Raw genomic sequence first — 23806 nt, 5'->3', positions numbered from 1 at the left:
CATGGGAAACTTAACATCTGCCAACAAAGAAGCAAGCACCAACACTAACTTTCATTTCTAACTGGAAAAGTATGCAGAGACTTCAAAATATTTCTGCTAATAGCAGTTCCTTTTACTTCGGCTAATGATTCCGCTGAAGGCAGGATACATTGAATGATTTGTCATCACCTCAAGTACTGTCTCAAGTATGAATTTAAGAGCACATGTGAGCAGTTCAGAAATCGTACTGACTTCATAAACGACCGGTGGGTGAAACTGTTTCGAAGATGCTTTAGGGAAATTAATGAGCAATTCAATAAGCCGTGACAAATAATAAATCTACATGCGTCCTATGATCGACCACGTCACTTCTGTCACGTTGAACGATTCTCTTCACCCGTCGTTGGTCCCGTTCTTGTAGTTGCACCACTGAAAAGACCAACATGGGAAAGGGGTACAATGCCATAATAACGTTGACTGTTGACTGTGCGTTCTTCAAAGATTTGAAGGTCAGTTCGTCCATGTAACATTACTCCTCCCCATACCATAACACCTGGACCATCTAATCGATCATGTTCGACAATACTGACGCACTCTCATACGGCGAGAGTTGGGAACATGTCGAACACGATCGCTTTCGTAGTGCAGATTTTATGGTGTGAGGAGGGATAATGTTGCATGAACGAACTGACCTAATCTTCGAACACGGTACGCTCACTAGTCTACATCTACATCTACATTTATACTCCGCAAGCCACCCAACGGTGTGTGGCGGAGGGCACTTTATGTGCCACTGTCATTACCTCCCTTTCCTGTTCCAGTCGCCTATGGTTCGCGGGAAGAACGACTGTCTGAAAGCTTCAGTGCGCGCTCTAATCTCTCTAATTTTACATTCGTGATCTCCTCGGGAGGTATAAGTAGGGGGAAGCAATAAATTCGATACCTCATCCAGAAACGCACCCTCTCGAAACCTGGCGAGCAATCTACCCCGCGATGCAGAGCGCCTCTCTTGCAGAGTCTGCCACTTGAGTTTGCTAAACATCTCCGTAACGCTACCACGGTTACCAAATAACCCTGCGACGAAACGCGCCGCTCTTCTTTGGATCTTCTCTATCTCCTCCGTCAACCCGATCTGGCACGGATCCCACACTGATGAGCAATACTCAAGTATAGGTCGAACGAGTGTTTTGTAAGCCACCTCCTTTGTTGATGGACTACATTTTCTAAGGACTCTCCCGATGAATCTCAACCTGGTACCCGCCTTACCAACAATTAATTTTATATGATCATTCCACTTCAAATCGTTCCGCACGCTTACTCCCAGATATTTTACAGAAGTAACTGCTACAACGTTGTTGTGACACTTTCCCATGCGCAACTTTTCAGGGATGCATTTGGCCTTGACTTCATTATAGCCATGGAGCTCTTAGAACGAGAGTATATCAGGCCAATGGGTTGGCCTACCTGTTGCCATCGACTTAATTCGTATCGATCACTTGCGAAACGCGTTGGGACACGTCTTGCAGCATGTCCACATGCACCAATGACCATCCAGCAGCTGTCAACCACGCTGGTGGAGAAATGGAATGTTCTACTGTAAGAATTCCTTATTTATCTTATGGCCAGTATAGGGAAACGTTACAGAGCACACGTTACCGTCCGTTATGGTCACACACCCTGCTGAGAACCATGTCCTTCCTCTGGTAATGTCCATGGAATTATCATCAATCTCATTGACTTCAGAATAATTATTGAATTTATATAAAAGTGTCATTTCTGTTCGCCTCTTTGCACATTTCTTTCAGTTACCTTCTGTGCTCCACTGAAGAGCCAAAGAAACTGGTACACCTGCCTAATATCCTGTAGGGCCCCCGCGAGCACGCGGAAGTGTCGCAACAGGACGTGGCATGGACTCGACTAAAGTGTGAAGTAGTGCTGGAGAGAACTGAAACCATGAATTCTGCAGGGCTGGCCATATATCTGTAAGAATACGAGGGGCTGGAGATCTCAACAGAATAGCACGTCGCAAGGCATCCCAGATCAATAATGATAATGTTTGGGGAGTCTGGTGACCAACGGAAGTGTTTACACTCAGAAGAGCGTTCCTGGAGCCACTCTGGAGCAATTCTGGACGTGTGGGGTCTCGCATTGTCCTTCTGGAATCGCCCAAGTTCGTCGGCATGAACAATGGACAGGAATGGACGCAGGAGATCAAATAGGATGCGTAAGCACATGTCACATGTCAAGTCGTATCTAGAAGTATCATGGGTCCCATACCATTCCAACTGCACACGTTCCACACCATTACAGAGCCACCACCAGCTTGAGCAGCCCCTGCTGACCCGCAGGGCCCATGGATTCATGAGGTTGTCTCGATAGCCGTACACGTCCATCCGCTCTATAAAATTTGAAACGAGACTCGCCCTACCAGGCAGCATGTCTCCAGTCATCAATAGTCCAACGGGCAAAGACGACGCGTAAAGCTTTGTGTCGTACAGTCATCAAAGGTATACGTGTGGACCTTCGGCTCAGAAAGATGTCGATGATGTTTCGTTGAATGGTTCGCACGCTGACGGTTGCTGATGGCCCAGATTGAAATCTGTAGCATTTTGTGGAAGGAATTGCACTTCTGTCACGTTGAACGATTCTCTTCAGTCGTCGTTGGTCCCGTTATTGTAGGGTTTTTTTCCGGCCGCAGCGATGTCGGAGATTTGATGTTTTACCAGAGTCCTGATATTCACGGTACAGTCATGGAATGGTCGTACGGGAAAATCCCCACTTCATCACTACCTCGGAGATGCTGTGTCCCGTCGCTCGTGCGCCTACTATAACACCACGTTGAAACTCACTTAAATGTTGATATGCTGTCATTGTAGCGGCAGTAACCGATCTAACAACTTCGCCAGACACTTTTTGTCTTATACAGGCGTTGCCGACAGTAGCGCCGTATTCTGACTGTTTACCTATCTCTGTATTTGAATACGCGTGCCTATAACAGTTTCTTGGGCCCTTCAGTGCATATTTTAGTAGTTATTTCTATGTATGATACAACTTTCATAGAGTTATATTACTTGACAGAGACACATCGTGCGAAAGTTACTTTCGGGCTTAAGTTTTTCACGCCACTTTATATAAGAGTGTAACGAACGCCGTACGCTAACAAGTGGCAAGAGGCCGCTCTGTTTGAACAACGGAACTTAAGTCGGAACAGGTATGGAGATACATCAATAGACCCAAATGCATGGTAAACAAAATATTACTGCTTCATCATCATAATCCTCCTAATTTAGAGCATGGGAATGGACATGGGAGCGCAGCCTCAACTTGGTACACAGCGTCCACAAACCCGTGTAGATTCAGGGCAAATAAAATTAAACAGTATGTAGGAAACAGAAATTGGTCACTATAAAACCGGAGAAAAGAGTGCGTTTTGTCTTTTGTTCGACGGTTCGCGCTATTAGCCAACTCTGACACATAGGTATCTCAATGGTCACAGCTGACTATATTTCAGAATTGACGACTGTTGTGTGCTTAGAAAACGAGAATCCAAGTATAGAATGCCTTTGCAACAGTTTAGAGAGTCGCAATTAGCGTAAAAGTAACTTGAAAGGGGACCTTTAATAATCGGCATCCAACAGATTTGCATGACACCAAAATGGCTACAAAGTGTATGCTTTATGCAAAGCTGGAATTTAGTTTATTCAAGTGTAATCGAAAGGTCCTTCAATCGCTACATTCTTCTCATACCTTATTCCACTCAACAAGTGGACAATTTACTGGTAGGAATGATACTTGGCAATGTCTATGTAAAAATGGTTCAAATGGCTCTGAGCACTATGGGACTTAACTTCTGAGGTCATCAGTCCCCTAGAACTTAGACCTACTTAAACCGAACCAACCTAAGGATATCACACACATCAATGCCCGAGGCAGGATTCGAATCTGCGACCGTAGCTGTCGCGCGGTTCCAGACTGAAGCGCCTAGAACCGCTCGGCTACTCCTGCCGGCTCTAGGTAAAAGCTTTACTTTCACAGTCATCGTCGTATTTGATCGGCACAAAGAGAAAGTGTACAACCATAGAAATGGTCTCGTTTAGGCAATAAACCTTCCGCAGCTCGACTCCACTTCTTTATTTATTTAATGATAACTAATTTCGAGCCTAAAGCGTTATTATCAAATGCCCTTGCTCGTTGAAACCAGAAATTAAGTTGCCATCGTATTACGTGTCACACGGAAGAGTCAGATCACATCAAAAATGTGTTACTTTAGCAGTCAACGGCCAGACGAAAGGAGAATTTTTCTCCAGAAACTGTTGTAAATTTTAGTTCCCAGAGATTTTGTCAACGTTGCAGGTAAACATCCACTTCCTGTGCTTTCTTTCGTAATGGATTACAAACGTACCAACGGATGCTGTTGCTGAATGTAGGGACAGGACCGTGATTGTGGCAGTGGCTTTGGAATTATGTGTGCACAGTGGCTGTGCACACCCGGAAGGGAGCTCGGTAGCTGTCAAAGTATGTACGCCATTCGAGTTGAGCGAATCGCGCTGGGAGGAAGAAGAAGGGAGTGTCTTTGCAAGGGATCCCCGGCCCGTCTTTGTCGCCGGTGTGTGACCGGAGGCACTTAGGTCAATATTTGCCTGGGCGGCTTTTCAGGTGGCTTCCGGGCGACAAATGCGGTAGGAGGGGGTCGTGGACCCGCGGAGCGAGAGTCGCAGAGTCCCGCAGGCGCAGCCGCAGACAGCGGGCAGCACCGGCTGCGCAAACACCGCACTTTTGTGTCGCGCCCCGCACGACTTGTCCACCAGTTAACTGGCTCCGCTGTTTGCTGGTCGCGTCCGCGCCGACCGCCTTTCAGATGTTAAAACCCTGCGTGATGGACGGCCGGCGTCCTCCGCTGTCACCGTTTCTCTGCAGTCGCGGAAGGAACGTGGAAGACGTGCTAAACACTTGTTGACCGCTCTGCCTCCTCCGACGTCCTCCCTATTTTCTGCCCGGCTTCTTCAACCGCCTTCGTAGATTCAATCAAATTATTCAGAGTTCCGTGGTAACTAAAAATGCAGTGTGAAACCCAGCTCCTCTGATAAAATTTCGGAACAAGTTGAGCAACATTTCAAATTCTGGTATAAGGGACCTATGGTGGCGCGTTGTGCTTGCTGCTCCGTTGTCTTACGCTGTCTTTTTGTACAGAGAATTCATGTGAGCATTGAGATCGTTTCTCAACAAGGCGATCAGCTAGATTAAATAAGAAGTACTGTGTCCACTTTTACTCTAACCATCATCGCCTTGGAACATAACACATCTTTTAAGAAGGCTCAAAAAACACGATGTCGTTTTATGCTCCAACTGGTGTTAACGTACGAAAGGCAAGATACGAGCTCAATGAAATGACGAAAAAGGGATACCTGAGCTGGCTTCCTTTCCAACCACAACAGTGTCTGACGTGGACAAAGACCAACAACCTCTTTGTTCAGAAATGAATGACCGAATTATTCGTAAACTCTGTTGCACGAAATGACTTCAAGATACGTTGAAATGATCGACATTTAATATCAGGGCAGCTGATTGCTATGAACAAGAGTGAATGCAATATGTGTTCGTCAATTATGTCTCTTCCCAACCATTTGCCAATTCCGCTGGTTCCAGTCTGAAAAATGTTTGAAAATTACCAAAAGTCATGTAATTAATTACTCTAAGCCACAAGACATGTCAATTAACTGTAGCTCACGTAACATGTCTGTTCGGTACAAGAGGCTACAGAAGAAGCCTAAACAAGAGTGAGTCTGAAGTCGTGTTGCCACAAAAAACAAAAGAAAAACTCTATACCTTTCTCTGCTTTAGCGATAGGCTATATTAACATCGCTGGCGGTCAATAAATCTCCACTACGATGATACAGAATGCAATTGCTGTTATATTACATTAAACAATCAGAAATTGTGTGAGACTCTGTTTGCATCCTTACATAGATAGCGTTAAAGAAAAGAAAACGCGCGCATACACAGGAGACTGGCTCTTTCCAAACGTTAATACAAATATATTGTTCCTACAAAAAGAAACACTTCAACGGTCTGATTTTTTTCTTTTCTTGAGTCATCAGTCAGTCCTCCAGTTTGATTCGGCCTGCTACGAGACCGCCCCTTGTGATAATCTCTCCTCTCATAGTACCACTTGCATCGTATATCCTCAGTTATGATAGGTGAAACTGGGGTGGGAAGGTTCAGAAGATGTCCCCAAATGGAACGACTGGAGTCCTTATATGGTTCAAAAGTTTTAGAGCGAAAAACAATTTTACAAGACCAATAACAAACATATACTATTTAAACAGTTACCATGATTTTAATTAATTACCATCAAATAAATATCAGGGCACAGAGTTTCAACGAACAAACAACGCTGAGTGAATAGTCAGCTGCAGGGATAAGTTCACAGAGAAGTTAGCCGAAGGTCTCAGACACAGCTTTAGCTAATGACAATATTTCAAGGCAGACAACAGCTCTCAATAAACAGTTTTACCTAATTAAAATCGGTAATCACTTAACGCACAGTTACTTTCAGCTAAATGAAATGAAATTTAGGAGAATTTCTCATATGCAGCTACCATTAATTACGAAAACCATCTGTCATTACATTAAAATCAGAACTATAGATTTCTGTAAGCAGCAAACAATGATATTTAAAGGGAGACAGGCAACGTAACAGCTTTTAATAAACAGTTTTACCCAATTTCCCTATTAAGCAGCCAGGTACAGTTCTCCGGAAAATCAGTAGTCGTTTAATGCACTGAGCAAGCTTAGCAATTGTCATCATTTACAACTGTCATTAAGCATAATACATCTTTTCATTCGTTGAAACCAAGTATAGTTGTTTCATTAGCCAGAAACAGCTATTTTTAAAAGGGAGAGGGGGCAGGCAAGACAACAGCCTTCAATACACAGGAATAGCAAATAACCTTATTGCAGTGGGATTGATCATGCGTGAAGGTAACGCAAACCACACCAGAAGGTAAAAGTGGAGGAAGACAGTCAAGAGGCAAAGGGAAATCATTCAACTTGTGTAGGACGGGGCCGTTCTCCCACTACTTAAGAAGCCAAAAGACTGCGCCATCTTCAAAACATCGAACCGGTCAAAAACTACTCCAAGTAGCCGCCGACTCCATACCAAGATAGGATACCCTCTAACAGAAACCACTTGGCGGGACAAACAGTGGCGACGTGTAAACCAAACGTTCCACCATCATCAGAGTTGACCATTGGGCCTCAAGTCATAGAAAGCGTCGAGCAGCTCGCACTTCCAGGAAAATCTCCAGTTCCTCACCGACTTGACTGTTCACAATGAATTCCCACATCGCGTTTTTACTGCTAGCAAGGGCGTCACCTGCGAGGCCCAAAATTAAGAGACAAAGGCGATCCTAGTGTCGAGCTTACAAGGCTCAACTTTCCCCACTGTAACTCAAAGACACCCCACCGGGCTCCGGCGCCTATGGCAGAAGGTAGGAACAAAGGTTAACTCTCTCCTTAATCAGACTAACATGGTCTCTAAAGATCTTCCCATTTAATTCATTATGGACTAAGACATTCATAGGACTCAAAAACCTTAAGATTTTACAGGTCCCTATGAAATGGTGAGTCCGTTTGTTAGCAGGATTTTCTCTGGCCTTGGATCTGAATAACATTGAACCTATGAACAACGAAAACGCTCCTCTAGTAATTGTAACTAAGTGCTGGTGCATGAGCTCAGTGTTGCGTTTGGCCGTTTCCCAGTTCTCTTGGATGGTTTGAGGTGTGACTCGCTGAGAGAGCAAGTCATCAATGGTCCAAAGGTTACTCAAGTGAGTGGTAACCGGACAGGCCAAGATTAACAAGGCCTTAGTTGCTTCATGTTGATCAGTGTTAAAGACCAGATTTAACCACGGGATAGGAAGATCCCAACGTTTTGTGGACTTCGCGTAAAATATTATCAAGGTGGCCTTTAGATATCTGTAAAACAATAAACTGGTAGCCAAGATAGCAGGAATTATTTTTATTCCATGATTACCGGTTTCGGCGAACTAAAGCCGCCATCATCGGATCTTAGGACACATGCAGGTTACAACATCAAGGTAAACAATGGTGATATTAATAGTTGCCTATCACACGCAGGTCTTACAACTATTATAGGCAACTATTAATATCACCATTGCTTGCCTTGATGTTGTAACCTGTATGTGTCCTAAGATCCGATGATGGCGGCTTTAGTTCGCCGAAACCGGTTATCATGGAATAAAAAGAATTCCTGCTATCTTGGCTACCAGTTTATTGTTTTACAAGCATCTACATCGCTCCCACAAGAACACAATGTGCTACCTACAAAATACTTCAGGTATCTATCTACACACGCAGTTAGACAGTTGTGGTTAGTAAGGAGTGGTGTAATGTGTCTATCACAATGGTCAAAATAAAATTTCCAGAATTCCCTAGAGGTACATGCCAGAGCTTTACCACGCACTAGGTTACTCAATGGCCCAAGGACCTCAAAGATGTTGGAAAGATATTGTACGGATTGGCCACTAACGACCCTATGACAGGGCATTAACCAGCTGCAATGGGAAAACCCTTCCACCACCACCAAGTTATAGCGGTCCTCCCCCCCCCCCCCTCTCTCTCCACCATGGGTACGTGGGAGGGCAGTCCACGGCCTGCTCTCGGCATGTCAGAATTAGGTTTTGCTCCTTTGCACAGTTGATTCTCCCCCATTAACCAACGTATATATTTACACATAGCTGGTCAAACCACATGTTGTCTAAATTTTGCCAAGATCTTATGAAAATCTAAATGACCTCTCACCACAGAACTATAGAAATACCTGAAAACAGGGAGAATCAGCAACAGAGGCAAACAACCATTGAAAGTACGGTCGCCGCTGCCCTTTTGACACACACTACTTTTATTGAATATCCTCGCTTTAAAAAGCATTTTCTTTAATTAATAATATGGGACTCCTCCTCCTGTCTCATTCTGAGACCACAAAAGAGTTTGGCAACATCTCTCAAGACAGCGCAGCGCAAGGCAAGCTGTTCATCGGACACAGCACGTGAAGGGGAGTCGCAGTCTTCATACATGTGACTCAAAGTATCTGCCACGCCATTTTCTGGACCCATCAGATCATAAACCTTGAAGCATAAGATGGAGATGGATACTGACCAATGAGCAATCCTACCCATTTTTAGGGCTGGGCCAAAACCCATCTCAAAATCTGATTATCAGTCTCAAAAACTAATTCCCTATAATCTAGATGTAATTTGAACTTCTCCAAGGTGAAGAGGATAGCTGACGATTCACACTCATATACCGAGTATTTCAGTTCAGTCAGAGATAAACAATGCGATCCGTACGCAACAAGACGGTGCTCCTCCTGGTGCACTGCTGCTACCCCACAATTAGATGCGTCAGTCTGGACAATGAAGGGCTTGCCAAAATGCAGGTGGCTAACACAGGAGGGTTGCTAAGTGCAGCCTCGATTGCCTCAAAGCAGGTTTCCCTTCGTTATGCAAGAAATTCAAAGGCGCAAGTAATTGCGCGGGCTTAGGAATAAATTTTCAGAAGAAATTCACCATTCCAATAAATCTTGGCACTCCCTTTTTGCTCTTGGGAGGGGGCAAGCTACACAAGGAACGTGATCGCTACTGAGCAATACTGACCTCTTGAACCGATATGAGGAGCCAAAAGAGATGTACACAGACGAGCCAAAGTAATCTTAGAAAGCTTTACCGTAACACTGGCCTCCCTTAAACATAGTAAAACTTCTTCAAGGTGATCGAGCTGTTCCGCGAACGAGGCACTATAAACAACCACATCATCAAGGTAATTGTTAACGGATATGAACATGAGGTCTTCCAAAATAGGGTCCGAGAGACGAGACAAGACATCCGCGCTCGTAGACAGTCCGAAACGAACCCGACTATATTCACTAAGGTTCTAATCCGTACAAATGACAGTTACAGGTTTGTTGGAGTCTTCAGTCAACCAGGTGAAACCATTGTGAAGGTCAGCCAACGTAACTGGTTCCAAAAATACCTTTCGGTTAGTGCGCTATAATCAGCAACTGGTCTATAATCGCCACTCTGTCCTTTAGAAACAAGGGAAATGTATGAAGCGTAGGGAGAAGTTCAAGATGTAATAACATCTTCCTGGAGTATGTTATTAATCAGTCCCCGCAAAATCTATTCTTAAGTGAAGATGATCTATATGGCGCCCGACAAATAGGAATAACGTCAACCAAGCAGATCTCATATTGTATCTTACTGGTGACGCTTCATTTATTAGTGAGGAATTCGGGAAACTGGTATAGCACGCTCAGATAACAACAGTTGTTTAACCAGTTTTCAAATGATCAGTGTAAAATCAGAGGACCTCAGGTACACATTACCTACAGGGTGAGAACGCCGACATGAAAACTACGCTATCCCCTCAGCAGAGCGAAATTTAAAGTAAAAGGGCGAGCCTGATAATCATGAACCAAGCCTATATTCTCAATGAAATTATAGATGAGTATCAAGGTAAGTGACGTTCAGGGTAACAGCAAAGTTAACTGGATAAGTAAAATTCGATATACCTAACTTACCTCAAAACTCCCCTACTCCCCTACCAGAGGTAACTCTTGTTCATTAAGCTGACGACATCTCTGTGATAGGGAGGGGGGGGGGGCACAGAGGACACAATCCACATAAAATCCTAAACCCGAAGTACCAGCTATAATCAAGTAGGGAAACAGAGTTCCCAGAATACAAAAGAGCCCATTCAGGTTCATTATTTAAATAGGCGCACACACATAAGGAAGCCTTAGATTTCGCTCTGCTCTAACGTGGGAACAAGCCCTTTGTAAAAGGAGGGGTCGGAGGCGGGGAAGGAGGCAAGAAAGCAGCCTTCAGTGAACGGGTATAGCAGACAAACGTATTGCAGTGGGATTGATCATGCGTGAAGGTAACATAAGACCCACCAGAAGGTGAAGGAGAAGAAGGACAGTGGAGAGGCCAAGGCAAATCACTTTGTTTGGGCAGGATGGTGAAGTTCTTCCGCTACTTAAGACGCCAAGAGACTGGGCCACTTGGAACCGGTCAAAAATAACTCCAAGTAGCCGTTGGCTCCAAACCACGTTAGGATGGCCTCCAACAGAAACACCTGGTCGGACAGGCAGTGACCACTTGTGAACCAGACGTTCCAACGTCATCAGTGTTGACCGTTGAGCTCCGCACCATCAAAAGCTTCGAGCCGCTAGCACTTCCGAAAAAAAAAGTTCCAGAGTCTTCACTGATAACGAAGTCTTTCCGCATCACGTTTTTATTGGTAGCGTGGACGCCGCCCCCGAGGTCCAAAGTTAAGAGGCAAAAACGATCCTAGAGGGAGGAAATCGATTGAGTATCGAGTCAACACGGGTCAGGTTATTTGTTGGATGCATTCCAGTGTCTTTCCCTACCGTTTCAACCATCTACAACTCCCTCTAGTACGATTGAAGTTGTTCCCTGATACTTTAACATTTGCTCTATCATCCTGTCCCTTCTTCTTACCTACGTTTTCCACGTATTGGTTTCCTCACTGATTCTCCAGAGAATCCCTTCATTCCTTATCTCATTAGTCCATATAATTTTCAACATCATTCTACAGCACTACATCTCAAACGCTTCGATTCTCTTCTTTTCCGGTTTAGGCACAGTACATGCATGATTCACTGCCGTACTCTGCTGTGCTCCAAACGTAAATTCTCAGCATTTTCTTCCTCAGTTATTTGAAACTAGCAGACTTCTTTTAAGATAACAGAATTCCTTAACTTCATGTTCACTAATTTGATACTAAGTTTATAGCTGATATCATTTCTGCTATTCCTTATTATTTTTGTCTTTTTTTTTTTTTTACTCTGTCCTTTTTCTTTACTGATTAGACTGTCCATTCCTCTCAACAGGTCTTGTTATTCTTAAATAATTTTACTGGGGATACCAACGTCGAAAGCGAATCTTATCACTGATATCCTGTCACACTTAATTTTAATCTTGCTATTGAACATCGGCGTATAGACTAGACTGCAGTGGCGAAAGACTACATCGCTGTCTTACACTCTATTTAGTCTGTGCAGTTCGTTCTTGTTGTTCCATTCAATGTCTCCTCTTGATTCTTATGTTATCCGTCTGTCCCTAGAGCTTACTACTATATTTCTGAGAATTTTGACCGTCTTGCATTATGTTACGCTGTGTAATGCATGACTTTTCTTAAATTTTGTTTCCATTATCAACCGCAGTTTCAAACCTGCGTCTCTGGTGCCTTTACCTTTCCGATCCGAAAGCCAAACTCAATTTTCTTTTTCATTCTTCTGTATATTAATCTTGTTAATAACGTCGACATATGAGCTATTAAGCTGATTGTGCGGTAGTTCTCGCACTTATCTGCCCTTGCCATCTTTGATAAAGTATAGATGATATTTTACGGAAAGTCTACGATGATACCAACTTTATCTAGATAGACAGTTAAGTTATAAATTAAAATAATAATAAAAATATTTGCTCCTGATTTTCTCTGTGTCCCATAGACGATAGTCGGTCAGAAATTATCAGTGTGTTAGGGGTATAGGCAAATATTGTGATACTTAGTACCCACTTCAGTCTATTAGTTGTTTTTTCTCTGTGTCTAACAGCCTTCTCCTAACACATCACACAATGTACTATTTCGTGTTCTCTGCATGGTCGTAAGTGCGTCACTAAGTTGACTACGCCTGTCAGTACAGACTAACCGTTTTGGGTCCATGTGTCGACACCTCAACACCAGGCCTGCTGCCCAGGGGAAAATAAGAACTATCGTTTGCTCTTGCCACATGAACTTGGAGGTACTAACCAACCTAAAAACATACTGCTCCTAGTAGCTGCAATTATTAGTCTGGAAATGAAGTAAATACAGGTTAATTATGTTCAGTCTACTATACTCAGTCATAAACAAAAATATCTACACTTACTCTCTTAAAACCCTGTGTATTATCACCATCCTTTGTCTATAAGAACAATTTCCGGTCAGAATATTTTAATGCAACGTCTTTCAAACTGTCATTATTGGTAGTCACCAAGATTGGTAGCTGGTGGTTAGGATAAGCCAGATAATGACAACGTAATAGGTTTGGTGAGCTCCCCTGAAACTTGCTTGTAAGACGGATATAGTTTTATGTAGGAACAGCCACTTAGGGTGACTAGAAAATATTGCCCATGCTGCCAGTTCACTGTTTTCTTGCTAAGACTGAAGTTTTAGTTAAGACCCGGAGGGGTCACTCAGTCTCACTTTTGTCGATCTCCTGAAGTAGTCAAAATGTAGCGACTGTGAAGTCACTATCCAAGACAGAGGACCTCGTGGTAGGCTCCGTGTTGGCGAAAGTCTGGCTGGCTCTAAGGCTTCACGCTCTTATAGCAGGAAGAGCCTTTAAAAATCGAGTATGACGTTTACTAGTCAGAGACGTAAATGACGTGCGTGACTCAGGCGACCGGCAGACAACCGCTGACCGCTCTCTGCATAACACGGAGACATGCTACTCGTTAACACGCCACTAAGCTTCTCTCATCCTCCTCGTTTCTAAAATTTCTCTCTCTCGTTCATCTCAGCCCTACAGCGGCTTCCTTAAAATCATTCTGTAACTTTTATTTTTAACTGATGATTGATCACATGTGAAATCTGGTATTGAACACTAGTACACTCTTTCCTGCAAATTTCAGTGCTTAATATTCGTCCTCCTATTTATATATGAATCTTAAATATAGAATAAATGAGCAAACTGGGGCTCCTGTGTTAAGGTACAACAACATTATGTTATTGTTGTGATCTTCAGTCCGAAGACTAGTTTGTTGCAGCTCTCCATACTACTCTGTCCTGTGCAAACTTCTTCATCTCCAAATAACTACGGCAATTTTTACATCCCTCTGAATCTGTTTACTGGATTCAGCTCGTGATCTCCCTGTACCATTTCTACCTCCCACATTCCCCTCTAACACTAAATTGCTGGTCTCATGATGCCTCAAAACGTATGCTATCAACTGATCCCTTCTCCTAGTCAGGTTGTGCTACAGATTTCTTTCGTCCCCAGTTTTATTCAGTAGCTCCTCACTAGTTACATGATCTACCCGTCTAACCTTCAGCATTCTTCTGCAGCATCAAATTTCAAAACCTCATATTCTTATCTACACTGTTTATCATCTATGTTTTGCTTCCATATATGGCTACAGTCCATACAAGTACTCTCAGAAACTATCACTTAGATCTGTATTCGATATTAGCAAGTTTCTCTTCTTCAGAAATGCTCTCTTGTTGTTATTGCCAGTCTCCTGTTTATATCCTCTCTATCTCGGTCATCATCAGTTACTTTTAGTCTCAAATAAAAAAACTCATCTACGTGCTACTTTACACGTCTCATTTCCAAATATAATTCCATCAGCATCACCTGATTTAATTCCACTACATTCCGCCATACTTGTTTTGATCTTGTTGATGTTCGTCTCCTATTCTCTGTTCAACTACTCTGCCAAGTCTGTCTCTGACAGAATTACAATGTTCTCGGAAAATCTTGCTCCTCCCCTGGCTTTAATTCGTACTGTTTGCTAAGTGTATGGATTTAATAAGATCGAGAATTGGTTACAAACTTGTCTCACATCCTTTTCAACCACTGCTTCCCTTTCATGCCCCTCGACATTTATAAATGCCATCTGGTTTCTCCACAAGTTGTAAGTAACCTTCCGCTTGTCAAAAGCTTTCTCTGTGTCTAGAAATACTATAACCATAGATTTGCCATTCTTTCCCTAGATAAGCTTTGCATAATCGATATTCAAACTGACCGCTTGTTTCACGTCTGTAAGTGGTATCGAGTAAGATGCTTCCAGGCTACACGTTACGGCATCACCTTTTCTGGGGTTCCACCTGTTAATGGAAATCGATGAAGAAGTGAACCATCACAGCTTCCACTGGCTCGAGATAATTAATATTTTTATTTCTTCAGTTTGTTACTGCAACTACCTACGTTTCTGAAACTGCCATACAAGAGTGAAATTAATTATCAAGACGCACAACGCAAAACCCTCAGACGATACACGTACACTTTTACTAGAGGCGGCACAATCCTGTCAGTTTGCAGAACTATACGTAAAAAATGCGATACATTTAGGGCCAATATTCATCCGCAAATCCATATTATGTACATCACTGCTACGGAGGGCATTCAATAAGTAACGCAACAGGTTGGTTTTATTCAGAGTTCCAGTACACCACATTATTTCCCACTATTTTGGCTGTGAAACCCTATTTTTCAACATAATCTCAGTTCAGTTCGACAGCCTTACGCCAACTTATTGGGAGGGCCTGTATGCCCGCATGGGCGAACGTCGGAACCAACGTCTTGCTGCGTAAATAACATCCCCATCATCCACGTACCGCTTCCCGCGGAGAGCATCCTTCATTGGGCCCACTACATGGAAATCAGAAGGTGCGATATCTAGACCTTAGTGTGGATCAGAAAGAACAGTCCGATGAGCTCCTTTCGGGTGTGCACAGAGACCTTGTGTTGTCATGGAGAACGAGAAGTTTGTTCGCATTTTTGTGACCACGAACACGCTGAAGTCGCTTCTTTAGTTTTCTGAGAGTAGCGCAATGGCCTCCCAAATTCAATGTTGCACCATGAGGGAGGACGTCAAACAGAGTAATCCAGTTGTGCAGCGAGTGTTTGATTGTGATCCGTCGATCGCCTCGGCTGAGAGAGTCCGCTCGTGCCAACGCTGCAGGAGCCACAGCCAGCTGTGTGCGGACGGCCTGCACGCGGGAGACCGGACAGGTTTGAGCGACCTTCTTGCGATGATGCCAGACGCCTCGCCCAACGACTCACCGCCGTCCTTTTGTTCACTGCCAGGCCTCCCTAGACATTCTGCAACCACCTACAAATATCCCCGGCCCTCTGGTTTTCCGCTAAAAGAAACTCACTGACAGCTCCCTGTTTGGAACACGCCATTTTGAAAGCTATGTATACCGTTGACACATATCGGAACTACGTAAAAGTTTAGGGACTGAAGCTGAAATGTTCCGCGAAGTCCCACAACAGATTCCACTTCTTTTTTTCAAAAGGAGCTGGTCGAGAAAATAAATTCTGCATTAATATTACTGAACGGCCCTCGTAACGAACATTGGCTGAAAAACAAAACCGACACAGAAGTGAGCAGTACGGAATGCGAGCTTGAGGGCGAAGAGTAAAGTGAACATTACTGTTTTCGGCAACAAGTGTCATGATTCGATGGGCTAAGTTCGTTTACAACCAACACACGCAGCGCAAGCGTTCGACATTTGAATAAAATGTTCTCTGATCGAATTTTCTCATTTCGAGAGTACTGAAGGGCGATCTGTTTAATTGTTAAAAACCTAAGACAACCGGTTTCAACAGACCGTTCTGTAATCTTCAGGTCTTAAAGACTTTTATTGTGTTTTTAAATATTTTAGCGATGACAAACTTTTCATAATGTGTTACTTTTTATCAACTTGACATGTTGTGGGTGAGGTCAGCATAAATTGAACATTTTCACAACAAAAAGATTTTAAGACTTGACGATGGCAGGACAGTCTGTTGAAACGGATTGTCTTAGAGAAAGAAGTATTAAGCGATCTTGGCTCTTGAATGCTTTTCAAAAATGTTCTCTGGCTAAAAAATGCCACAGGCATTCAGTCAAGCACTGCCAGCGGATTGCCCTTAGATACACTAGCTGCCTCTTCTGATGGAACTGGCGCCCAACGGCGTGGCTATGTAAGGGCATACGATGACTCCGTTTTCGATGCGCCCACTTCAACCTCGCAATCATTGGATCTCATGCCGCGCTGTTCTGCGGGATGCAGGTTATCGGTGTTTTTTATTTCGATGCCTCCTTTAATTATATACTCCCAGAAGCCGTTAGAACAAGCTACGATAGCAGTTTCTAGAGCAATTCCAGCTAAAGTGGACTTCTCAGAGTGGTGTAAGCCATAAAACCCCTCGTGCTCGTTCCTACATTATTCTACAGTGCTCGCGGTTTCGCTGTAAGACTGGCCACAGACGCAAGGTACCTTGTAGAACCCCAGCGATCCTGAGTCCTGCCGCATCTTCAACTGGTCTCAGTAGTTGTCGGATTTTTGTCGGAGGCCTGAATACCGATTTGATCTTGCGTCTTGATCAAGAGACAGAACGGCAAAAAAAAAATAAGGTTCTTTCCCTGCTGCTAATCCATGGTTTTATTGTGAGTCTTACCTGCTGTCGCTCCATTTATATTCCCTTACGTTGTAGCTGTTGCTCCTGAAGGCTTTGCACACGTGGATCAGCTCATGTGAAAGGTTAATATCGGCGTCTGAAATCGTTCTACCATGATTTACAAATGTATGTAATGCAGTGCGCTTCTCTGCCGGATGATGACGGCTGAACACGTGCAAGGACAGACTGTTGGGAGTAGGTTTTCTGTAGATTCTGTGGCCAAGGCGTCCATTTCCGTTGTTGCCGACAAGGACGTCAAGTAAGGACACTGCAGTGTCTTCTTCCACTTCTATGGTGAACCAGATGTTATTGTTGATGCTCTTGAGATGTTGCAAGGACTCGTCAAGTTTTTCACAGCATAGGTGTTAGTTAGTGTACAGGAAAGCGTAACAACAGCCCGCTGGCAGTCATACTATTTGACAGTTGCCAAGGAGTGCTTGCTCAAAAGCTCGTGGCATTTTAGCTATTTGACGCAGCGGGAAACATCTGCGCTGTTGAGCATATATTTTCAGTGTTTAGAAACATAAATGGGGATAAGAAATCAAACGGAATGTATTAACTCTGTAGCGAACTATCAGAAATCAAAGGCCCCATATACTCAGAACATACCCTGAACAACAAAATTTTGCCAGTAAAGTTCCGAATTCGTCCGGCATAGCGTCATGAGAAAAGCCGGTCCAGTACTGAATATGAGATTAAAAACCGTAGGTCCTTTAGAATGAAAGTTTTGTGTGTCTGTGTGTCTGTTTGTGTGTGTGTGCGCGCGCTCGTGTGTGTGTATGTCTGTATGTGAGTGTGTGTAGTTTCTAATCTGATGATTTTCCGGATATCACACCGAAATAATTTGGATTGACATTCCACTGACAGGCATTCCAGTTGAAACAACACCACTACCACGAAAATTTACTACTTGATTTCAGAACGTGTCTCAAGCCACGCTCATTTTCAACATTTTCAACTACCTGACAACAAAGTAGAATTATACTATTTACATGCACACACTCTGACATAGTTTCACCTTCCCTTTAGATAATACTCTGACGACGGTGACGATTCTGGTTTCTGGGGCGCTCAAATGCGCGGTCACCAGCGCCTGTACAAAGTCCCAATTTCTACACAGTCCAATTTTTTCAGTCTAGCCACTCTCACGAATGAGGATGATGATGAAATGGTGAGAATAACACAAACATCCAGTCCCCTGGCAGAGAAAATCTCCAACCCGGCCGGGGATCGAGCCCGAGAGCCTGTGATCCAGAGGCAGCAACGCTGGCCACTTTTTTTTATCTCATTTTGATCTGTGTTATTCAAATAGTTCAAATGGCTCTGAGCACTTTTTTGATTTAACTTCTGAGGTCATCAGTCCCCTAGAACCTACAACTACTTAAACTTAACTAACCTAAGGACATCACACACATCCATGCCCGAGGCAGGATTCGAACTTGCGACGTAGCAGTCCCGCGGTTCCAGATTCTAGCGCCTAGAACCGCTCGCCCATTCCGACCGGCCTGTGTTTGTCCCCAGGATAATTTAGTTTAAGCAGTGTGCAAGCTTAGGGACTGATGACCGTAGCAGTTAAGTCCTATAAAATTTCACAGACATTTGAACTTTTTTTTTCGTTCACGCAGTTGTTTTTTTGTTTTTTTTTTTTTTTTTAAATTGCAGAGGGTAGCCAACCCTCTGACCGAACACCCTGAGCTACCGTGCCGGCGGTACTAGACCACGAGCTGCAGTCAGGTAATACTCTGATGAGCCATAATATTATAATATTATGACCACCATCTACCACCAGATCAATGTAGCGTGCAGGTTTGTGACGCACGTGGCTGGTAAGGAAAGTACATAAGCGGAGCAGGGACAAAGGGGAATCGTTCTGGCAAGGAAACGGTCACAAATAGGGAAATCCACTGACATAAACGACATTGACAGAGGGCAGGCAGGTTATTATGACCCAGCGGCGGGTGACGAGCATCTCGAAAATTGCGAATATGCCCGGCTTTTCCCATGTGACTGTCGTGAGCATCGGTGGTTAGTGGTTGAAGGACGGAGTTAGGTGAAGGCTCCAATGGGCGACGTCTTCGTCTCGCCACAAGACACTGATACTCTTTCGCTGTGTGTGGGCTGGTCTTAGCCGGCCACAGCGGTTAACTTGTGCCGCCGCTTGCAAATATGATTGTATTAGTCTGTGATAACTGTCTGTCTTTTTTATTATGGCCCATATTCTTAATTCATGGAACAAAACCATGTCATTTGAGGATAGCACTGTTACTGAATAATTTAAAAGTTGTCATACGAGTTCATGTAACTTTTACGACTCTGATCAAGGTAGTCTTAGAGTTATCGACACCTGATTAAAGTGTTTTTTTTTTTTTTAAAAAAAAGTTGTGTGCAACCGGTTGGCTGACTGTTACATTTTTCTTATACACTGAGGTCAGATGCTTTCCCAGTCTATAAAGCCAAATAGGCGCCGATCTGTGGCAGATCGGACGACAGAGCACAATGCCGGTGCAGGCGTAAGTGTTTCGGAGCACACTGTTCAACAACATTGTTTAGCGTGGACCTTCGTAGATGATGGCTCGTCGTTCCATGTTGACCCAGCGGTATTATCAACTGTGGTTTTAGTGGGTGCAGGATCCCGATACTGGATCGCTGAGAAGGACACGGAGATTCCGGGACTGTATTGGCAGCACCTGACAGAGTTTCAAAGGGACCTCACCATATGGCCGGCTGGTGAAACGTGCAATATCCAGATTTGTGACTAGAATGTCAAATTGGTCCGATTCTCGACTGCATGGGAACGGGAGGGTGGACGTATCCGTCTTGAAGGTTCCAGTCCACCATGAAATGAAATGTTGTGTGGCTAGGGCCTCCCGTCGGGTAGACCGGTCGCCCGCTGCAAGTCTTTTGAGTTGACGCCACTACGGCGACTTGCGTGACGATGGGGATGAGACGATGATGATGATGATGAAGACAACACAACACCCAGTCCCTGAGCGGAGAAAATCTCCGACCCAGCCGGGAATCGAACTCGGGCCCCTTGGCATGACATTCCGTCACGCTGACCACTCAGCTACCGAGGCGGCCGGTCCACCATGTCTGATCACCACTAGGGAGGGTCGCTGTATCACGCGCTAAGGACGTCGTACTCGTCTGCATCTGCGCCTGCCACCCGAGAACAGGTGGTGAGGTTTCTCCACCATTCTGTGACGTCTCACGCTATTAGTCAGAGACTAGCTGCGGGCGGACTAGGGAATTACCGTCCCATGCATAGGTTGCCGTTGGCACCACAACACAAACGGGTGGTGGTGGAGCGGGAGAGTGGTGCCGCGAATGGGAAGAATGGACTATTGATGAATAGCGTCGCATTGTGTGTAGCGATGAATCGCGCTCTGCACTACTCCGGATGGCCACCATCGGCGAGTACGGAGCCGACTTGTAGAGACATCCCATTCTTCCAGTGCTTTGGAGAGACACAGTCGTTGTTTCTAATATCAAGGTGTGGAGAGTCATCGAGTATGGCTTCAGGCCGTGACTGGTAGTGAGTGAGGGAACTCGGACAGCACAAAAATTGTCACGTCCTTGTGTATGACCTCTCATGCGACAATTTTTCAGAAGAAAACAATATTAGAGTTAATTCAGATCGACGTGGAGAAGAAGAAGCTGTAATAGAGCTGCACAAAGAGGATAGAAGAAATTAGCGTAGTTCAAGGAAACATCCAAACATTCGTTTGAAGCGCTCTAGAGAAACCACAAAAAAACTCAAATCGTGATTGCCGAATGGTTATCTGAAATCCTCCTGAGTACAAGTCGTGTGTCCTGTCGGCATCTGTCGTCTCGCTGCTCTTGTTCTGTCTGTGGCCAGAGAGTAGATAACAGCTGCAATATAAACCACACAGAATTCCTTCTCTCTGAGAACGTACCAGAGAAATTGCATCTCACCTTTGAGACATTCGTGTTCATTTGCACTTTCAGAAGGGTCTACGAAAGTGCATTCGACACTTCTCTCCCGTTTAAAAGATTCTTAGTCACCTGCTATTTGACACACAAAAAAGTGAAATAAAAAACTATTTGAACAAACACAAGTGTATATAAATTGGCTCATAAAAACGTATAGTGAGAACAGCAGTTATTAACGTTGTAATGTTTTCTACGATGGTATAATTTCCAACACAACCGCACTGATCACAATTTACTGCAGTTACTAAAAACCTTGTGGCAGACCCCATATTCCTGTGCTATAGACAACTTCCTCTGTTATTCCCTAGGTTCGGCAATTTCTCGCTTCTCTTTTTATCGCATTTTTTGTCGTTTTCTAGCCGAGTGGAGCACTAGCGTCGCAATAAAGAGCCGTAACTGCAGCTCTCTTGGAACTTTTTAAGTGTCTTTTGCTTCATAAATAATAAATGCTTTCCATTATTTAAGGGAAACATCCTGGCATCCTGTTTTCTTCTAAAGGGTACGGATTTTGAAACATAGTCTCCTCTTCTGGAACGATAGCAGGAGCTCTAGTAAAGTTCTCCTACGTAGTATCTCTGGCTATTGGAATAAAATGCTTCGAACGTGCAATGAAAAAAAGAATATGTGGACAAGGTTCACTACATAGCTCAGTGTTTTAATCCGCCACCGATTCAATTGCTACGAAGTTAAACTGCTAGTCATAAATGCCAATAAAATCGCACTCCGTTTGAAAACATAAATTACTAGTTCATGACATCGAGGACAGAGATACCGCTCTAAATTCATGCTTTCACAGTTAACGAATATAGCAAGTATTCCCCATCTCGCGAAGAACTATTTACTGTTAGGACATTTGACCACAAAATAAATTTTCAGGGTTGTTACAGACGTCACTGATACATTCGTTAATGCAATGAACACAGATCACCCCAAAAATCCATAAATAATCCACCGAGCTACAGATGATTCGGGGACGTGGAAGCCTGAATAATACTTTCTGTCAGCAATGCTTTTGTATGATCGCAAAGAAACATTGTTTTCCGTAAAGGAAATAAATAGTAATAAAGTAATAAATAGTTTTATATATCGATGGTAGGTAATGAAAACCTCGTAACACTACTTTGTTAAATTTTGCAGGTGAAGCAAAAGCTGTTTCTAAAAAAATGATACAAAATTATACAAAAATCTGCTACATGTGTAACTGTGTAGTAGAAGACTAGTTATTGACAGATCCATGCAGTCTCAAATCTGTCTTTGATTACGGAGTTACTGGAATACGAGTTTTCACAGACCGAAGTTACGAAGTCACGAAGTTTCCAATGCCTACTACCGTATGTCACTTTAGCCAATCTATTTTCTGCACTTATTATTATTATTATTTATTTGGTTTTCAAGTACAAATGATTTCATGTTTAAATACAAACAGACAGATAAAGATACATTATAACACATAAATAATGTCTCGTCTTATGGACATTCAATTAAGGATAAAGTAGGCATACACAGGTTATCAAAATAAGGTATCTTGTCATAGATAAAATAAAATTATCATATATAAATTGTTGCTATAAGGTCATTCAGCAATCACATACATGGAATCTATAGAGTCTCTTTAAAGTTCTATGTCTAGGTTTTCCATCCACTCGACGGCTGCAGGGGAGGCTGCATAAAGTTCTCGAATGGTTCCTTCAAACGCACGTTTAGGGCATTCCTGAATGATGTGCTGGATCGTTTGCTCTGGATGTCAACAATCGCACTGTGGTGAATCTCGTATGCCCCATCTACAGAGCACCTCGCCACTTCTGCCATGACCAGTTCTGAGTCTATTGGGTATAACCCAAGTTCTTCTTGGCAGGTCTGTACCAGGTAGGCTTCCACCAGGTGATATTTCATTGCAGTTCTTCGATAGTTCGGTCTGAAACCATTCATTTTTTCATGAATCCATAGCATCGTAAGACGTAGCCATAATGGTTTGAGCTGCTCTCCATCGTGGTCTTCTAGATCTTAGTCGGGAAAGATTTGGGGCTATGTCCTGATGGATTGGAAGCTTGGTATTGGAGGAGATTTTACGCCATTCATTAACTAAGGCGGTTTGCCGCCTAAGATGTGGTGGAGCTATACTGCAGAGAACAGGAAGCCAAGGTAGTGGGGTGGATTTAATGGTCACAGTTATGGTTCTCATGTTATTGTTTAGTTCAGTATCCACTTTAGACATGTGGCTGCTGTTTAGCCAAACAGGGCTGCAATATTCCGCAACAGAGTATTCCAAGCGCTACAGAAGAAATCTTCAGAGTATGTACATCAGCTCCCCAGCTAGTATTGGCGAGCTTTTGAATAATATTATTTCTTGTACGTATCTTAGCAGCAGTATCTATTAGATGCAGTTTGAATGTAAGCGATCTATCCAATTTAATAGCAAGATATTTTGGGTTTGGGTTGTGCTTTAACTTTCTACCAGCAAAGGTAACGTCAAGGGATCGGGTTGCCTGTTGGTTGTTTAAATGAAACACTGTAACTTCTGACTTTATTGGGTTAGGAATCAATCTCCAAGATCTGAAGTATTTACCCATTATTCCGAGGGAGTTTTCACACTGTTCAAAACTTTCATGTTGCACA

The sequence above is a fragment of the Schistocerca americana genome, chromosome 1 (genome assembly GCF_021461395.2).
Source record: "Schistocerca americana isolate TAMUIC-IGC-003095 chromosome 1, iqSchAmer2.1, whole genome shotgun sequence".
NCBI lineage: Eukaryota > Metazoa > Arthropoda > Insecta > Orthoptera > Acrididae > Schistocerca > Schistocerca americana.
This window is presented reverse-complemented; position numbering follows the sequence as displayed.